Below are 6,307 nucleotides of genomic sequence, written 5' to 3' on the forward strand. Positions count from 1 at the left end.
TGTGAGTGTCAAATGACTTGACAATAACAGAAGTTTGGCATTTCACCCTGACAGAGATGTTTGCTTCAGACTTATAAAACCCCTGGCATGAATAAAAGGCAATTTTTGTATTAGGCATTTGAGTATATAACCTGGGCTTTCTAAAACAGAATGAGATCATGTGCCTTCAAAACTAAACACCTAAAACTGCTCTCTTTAACACACCAAACATACCAGTTACAAATGTGGGAAAACTCTTGGAAATGCAGATACTAGAACTGTTATGTTACAAGGAAGTCACAGAACGTGACCTGATCCTAAAACTTTGGGGAAAGTTCAGTGGTATTGCATCATCACGTAGTGCTATTTTGAGAGGTTTGAAGTTGGATGTGACTTTGATAGAATTAGAAGGTAAGCCTATCTAATTGCAAGTACCGACCTATAAGAGAAAACCTTTACACCAATGTAACATAAAGGAAACTACAATTTTCAGTTAATGCAGATTCTGAAATCCTTGATCCTGATAGAGGAGAAAAATAGGAAATCTCATCCATGAATCCGTGATTCATGGCACAAATCCTCAACAAAGTGTCCAGCTGAAGAACAACCCACTTTATCCTCTGGCTTCGGAATGACATAGTCAATCATGATAGCTCAATGCTACTATGCCTCTCAGCTACATCTAGACTTTTCTTATATATATTACAAGCCAAAGGCAGACATGGCATTTATTTTTAGATGGAGAGAGAGGTAGGAAGTGTGACCTCATATGCTTATTATCTCAACTTTTCAGATATTGATCAACAGGTGTGAAAAGCTTTCCTCAGCTATGCTACTGCTGCATAAACAGCAGGGCTGTTCTGGGAGATGCTAAAAACTTATATGAAACTGTAATACTCCACATGAGGAAGCCAAGAATTGCCTCTGAAAACACACATATTAATTTATATAGTACTTCTGTATCACTTGTTACATGACAAATTTGTTTTTTTGGTCTTTCAAGTAATTCAGTGTTGCCAACAATCTGGAACCTAAAAAGTTCTCTAAAGCAGTTAAAAGAAATTATACTGTTTCCATCAACTAGATAGCTTCTTACATTTTTTTCAACCACATTTCATCACTTATAAAATTAGACTAGCACTTTTGTTCAGTTCAGAAGTATGCTATTGAAATAAACCCTGTGTTATTCCCACTGACTGCGTTTTGGTTCACATCACACAACAACTTCAGAGTGCACAAAGTGGTTTCCTTTAGGATGAAATTCAATGAGAATTTGTTTTCTGGGAGCACTGCTAATGCACATCAACCACTAATGGGAACTCAATCCATAGAATCAAAATAGAACTGAACAGACCATCCCTGAAACATGTATAAACAAAGATGTCAGGTCCTCAGTACCAACTGATCTCCCCCTACTGCATCACGATGCCTTCTAAAGCACACAAAGCTTGAAGCATTGCTTGCAAGTTTTATAGAGGAAAGGTTTCTTAACAGAAATTAAATTACTGACTGCTTATCCAGTCTCAGAATTTGAACCAGTTTCAGAGGTTTCAATGCTCAGAGTTGTTTGATCAAGACTTATGGTTCAAATTTCTATAAACCATATCAAAGGGAACAACTGTGCAGCTGTGCAGATCTGAGTTGCTTGTAAAACACATGCACTTGATTTAAACTCCATTTTAGGGGGTTTTTACACACGGACAAGACCATTATTTACCTAGTACATTCATACATTTATAAATAAAATGGTGGGAAGTAAAACACGTGTTGGCCTGTATCCAGCAAATTTTATCTCTAAAGGCAACATACTCTGCAAATTTGCCTGTTTCTGTTTCTTTTTTTTAATTTCTGTCATTCAAGAAAGCTATTCAGATAGCTTCTTTTGAAATTGTTAACAAGAAATTTCCACAGATTATTCCTTTTTTTCTTAATGCATGAAGTTTTGAAATAAAATGCATACAAGTCTTCGGTTTATGGTCAGTTGCACCAACTAACATCTTTGCCTCCACAGCATATGCTGATGAATAATATGATTTACACAATGTCTGAGTTCACAAAGGATGTTGTTTCTATATATGGTAAAGCACACATTTGTTTCAGCATACTCAGTGAGTGGTTTTAGTTACACGCACCTACCTAATCCTCCCTCTCTTGGCACACCAGGGCAAAGACCAGTAAAGCTTTTAGGAGAGTCTAGAAAGACTATATTATATTACTCCGGAAAAAAATGCTTTCTTTGGCACAGGCTAGAAGAGTTGTCCAAAAGTTGAAAGAAACACTGTTTCATACAGTTCACGTGCTGACAAAATTACAGGAGTGTTCGAGTGACAAATCACAAAACACAGAAACTGTAGAATAGTTAAAGATTATTATTTATTACTCAGAAAACAAAATATTCACTAAATACCAATAGGATTCTGAGGGGAAAAATATTTTGCAAGGTTTTCACAGTTTTTCTTTTCATGACACTGTTCAAAACCAGATTTATACAAATGTCTCATTCCCTAGTTTGGGGTTTTTTAATCTTTTTAGTATATATTTGATTTAAGAGGTTCTTAATTATCCTGCTAAACCAGCAGTTATATAAAGTTAAATAGTTAAATAATAATTAGACCAGATATACTAAAGAGATATGACTGGAACAATATGTTCAATGGCAACAAAAAAAAAAGAAAAACAACAGGTAATACATGCAGCCAAATTGCCTCCACACATTCAGGTCAAAATCAAGATTCTGTATCACAAAAAAGAGCAATATTCTGATTTTATGCAAAGCCTATAAGGCGTCAATATTTGACAAGCAGCACAAGGCACAGAAGAAATATTCCGTCATAAGGCACATGTTGAGAGATTCTTTGATCTTAATACAGGATTATAATTCTAAAAATGGTCAGTTGTTTCTTCTATGACTCATAATTCATCTAACCTTTTCCATTCTCACTTTGGCTCATTATGAGATTCTTCTCCATGAGCACATATACCACCTGGTTCTGATAATTGCCTTCTCTACATACTTCCTCTTCTTTACTTACTAACTACTGGCCTTTTTGAATCCAAAGCTACTTTCACCCTTGACAGAGTACGAAAGTATAGTGCTTCAGAAATGGTGCACTGATGCACAGTGCTGTTTTTCCTTACAAGTCCACAAAAATGCCAAAGAGGTCAGTTCCCTTATTAAAGCGTGGAGTTTTAATGATCTTGTTGACATTGTTCTTTGAAAAACACACCTAAACATAGATGGGGATTTTGATGTCTCCTAGCAAAATTTATAACAGTTATTGTCCTGCTGTAGGCAGAAGTAAGGACTGAGTAAAATATGCTTTACACTGGTAGCATCTGGGCCAATAACAGGTTGTCAAATCAATCATGTCTCTACTGTGGCATGTAAGGAAAAAAGGCAAAACCTTCGAGGCACTCAGAACGCAGTGTTGCACCGGATCTCACTGCTTATTGCCAAAAGGCTTTTCATGGCAATTAAATTTCCTGGAAACAAGGCCTCCTCCTGAATGCTGAAAGGGCTCAAACTCATGTTCTCACCACGGTACAAAAGATAATACAGTGATCTGAAAGTAGGACAACCTCTTTTTTCCCAACATTCCAAGGTCAGACAAAAATGCTAAATGTCTGACCTTATATTTAACTCACCAATAATAGAGGATACTGGATACATGGTAAAAATTCATTCATAGAGTACAACAATATGAATAGTTACACTCATACAGATTCCTACATGAAAGTGGGTAAGTTTGCAGCAGTTGTGATAACAGAATCCTCTTTTGAATTTATATCTTAAATGCCCCTGGCCTTGATACTTCAGACATCCCCAAAGAGGTCAATTTACTTAAACTGACAGGTCTGACTCATACTTTGCTTTTCAAGTTAGAGAACCAAACTGACATTTCCAAATATTTAACAGATTTTGTCTCTATGATCACGTGGTCAGATCCCAGTGCCCCACATACTTGTATAATCATGCTTATCATGTTTCAATAAACTTGTCTAGTTTGCACCTGTTCAAAGGTTGGGAACATGTCTACTCATCGTCTCACAATAATCAAGAAGTGACAGCTGTCCCTGTAGCTGATTCTAACATTTCCATCATAATGAGGGACACAGACAAATTCCATTAGCTGTCCATATTTAGTCCATATTTTCATAAGAAGATTCATGGGGCTATAAAGACCTGAGTCATGCACTCTCAAGACAGATTGCCATCTGATATCAAAGATATGAGAATGATGGACTGTTTCCAGATACATCTCTCCTCTTTTCTTTCTCTTTCTTTTTATTAAAACCAGTTAGTGAATAACTGTTGCTGACTCTTTTTGTGAAAGTTATTTTTAGGGAAGAGACAATCAGTGTCAAACACCAATTAAGGAAAATATTAGTAATCCTTGGCACTTCTTGCACCTTCATACTGAAAGAGTAATGCCTGCCATTTTTCTAAAGCTTCGCATTAGATGATGTTGAAGTACTTTGTAAAATAAATAGTAGCTTTGTAATATTTATAAGGGTGGGGAATGTGTTCAGCATCTTTTTAAAAAAGATACCAGTTCTGATTTTATTAAAACTATTAGCCTCTAACCATATCAGCTTATTGGAATCATCATAAAAAAGAAAATTTAAAAAAAAAAAGAAAAGAAGCAGAGAAAGGACAATTCTCCTCCGATCTTCAAGAAAAAAACAATTTACCTTCATCTCCAGAGAATGTCTCTTCCCCTTTAAAATGACTACTTGTAAGAAGTAAGGGAAAGTATTAACTTATAGATTTATAAAAAAACAATACATTGAAATTCCTCTTCTATCAGAACTTGTTCTACAGTTTATATATTCTTGCTGAGGCCAGGAATAAATAATCTTTATTTAAAAAAAAAAGTTATTGACTTTATCTATTCCAGTTTTAGCTCCACATCCAATTCACTTATCCACAAAGCAGAAATTATTTTCTATGAAGTGACCAAGTAATTATACACTTCCATCCCACAATTTTTTCTTTTTTTCACCAAAACCTTTAACATTAGGTTCCACACTCACCTGCTACAGCACTTCCCAGCTTAGAAGTGATCCGGCAGCCCTCAGGTCTTAAGGCAAATGGTGGGGAATGAGGCAAGTGGGACACTAGGTACCACACAAGCACAATGGCATCTGCGTTGTCCCATTCAGAAACTAACATTGAAACCATCTCCTGGGCCACACATGGGATATCCACCACTTGTATACAAAGCCTGGGATTATGTCAAAAGGGTTCTGCTGAGAGATTTCTTCCTTGTTCCTGCCTTGGTGGCCAGAAAAGTCTTGGTCCAGCAAGCTCTCTGAAGGTCTTTAAACTGCTAGTATACAACAGGATTAACTCTCTCCCTGACTGAGATTCACACACATACTTCCAGTAATACTAACTTGATGTGTATCTCAGTTCCTGCATGTATCAGTAGCAGAACTCTGGTCAAAATGGTTGTATCTTCACTAAAAAAGAAGATGCAATATTCTGAGAAATTTCCACTCTTTGGATGGCTTATATCAGGCACTGATAAATTAGTTTTACATTTATTCAATTCAAATGGTGAATCTTTCTTGCATCACTAGTTCATTTTTCTTCCTATTGCACTGCTTGGAAGCAAAGCAAAGCCTTCTGCTGCCTCCCAGATCTTTCATGTTTTTTTACAACTTAACAAACATTTTGTAAGTTATTTCTGACTAAACAGCCCAATGTAAAAAAAAAAAATAATCCTACTTGATTTGTTAGCCTAGCTTAATGACAATTTGAAATGCCTGAAACAAAGATCAAAACCATTAACTGTTAAATAGCCATTCCCAAAACTGTTCACGGAAAAGCACTGAAAAAAAAACTCTGGAGACAATGTTGCCACTAATCTTAGAATAGGATCCATAAAACTCTCTGAAATTGTAAACGAGACCTATTCCAGTGACAGATTTTATGCTCTATTAATTATGGATTGCACACATAACCCAAGATTTGTTTTTCCCCTTATGATGCCACAAAAATTAAAAACAAAAATAAATTTATTTCTCAGTTGGTAAGCAGCTAAATATAAGATTTGTGTTTCTTGGTGTTGTGTAATACTGCTGGCCTAATTCCAGACACTAAACTCCTCAGCTGTCCTTGACAGGTGTAAAGTGGTTTCACTAACTTTGTACTTCTGCAAAAACACGTTAGAACTATTCAGAGATCCTGGAGACCTTGAGTACTAACAGCTATGCCATTTTTACAGACTGAGAGTCATGACCACAACTTAACTCTCTTACCTACATAACTGCAAACTACCTGTCAAAAATGATGTTTAAATAGGTAATTATCAATGCCTTTGTC

The sequence above is a fragment of the Neopelma chrysocephalum genome, unplaced genomic scaffold, assembly GCF_003984885.1.
Source record: "Neopelma chrysocephalum unplaced genomic scaffold, ASM398488v2 Primary Assembly neopelma1_42, whole genome shotgun sequence".
Lineage (NCBI taxonomy): Eukaryota > Metazoa > Chordata > Aves > Passeriformes > Pipridae > Neopelma > Neopelma chrysocephalum.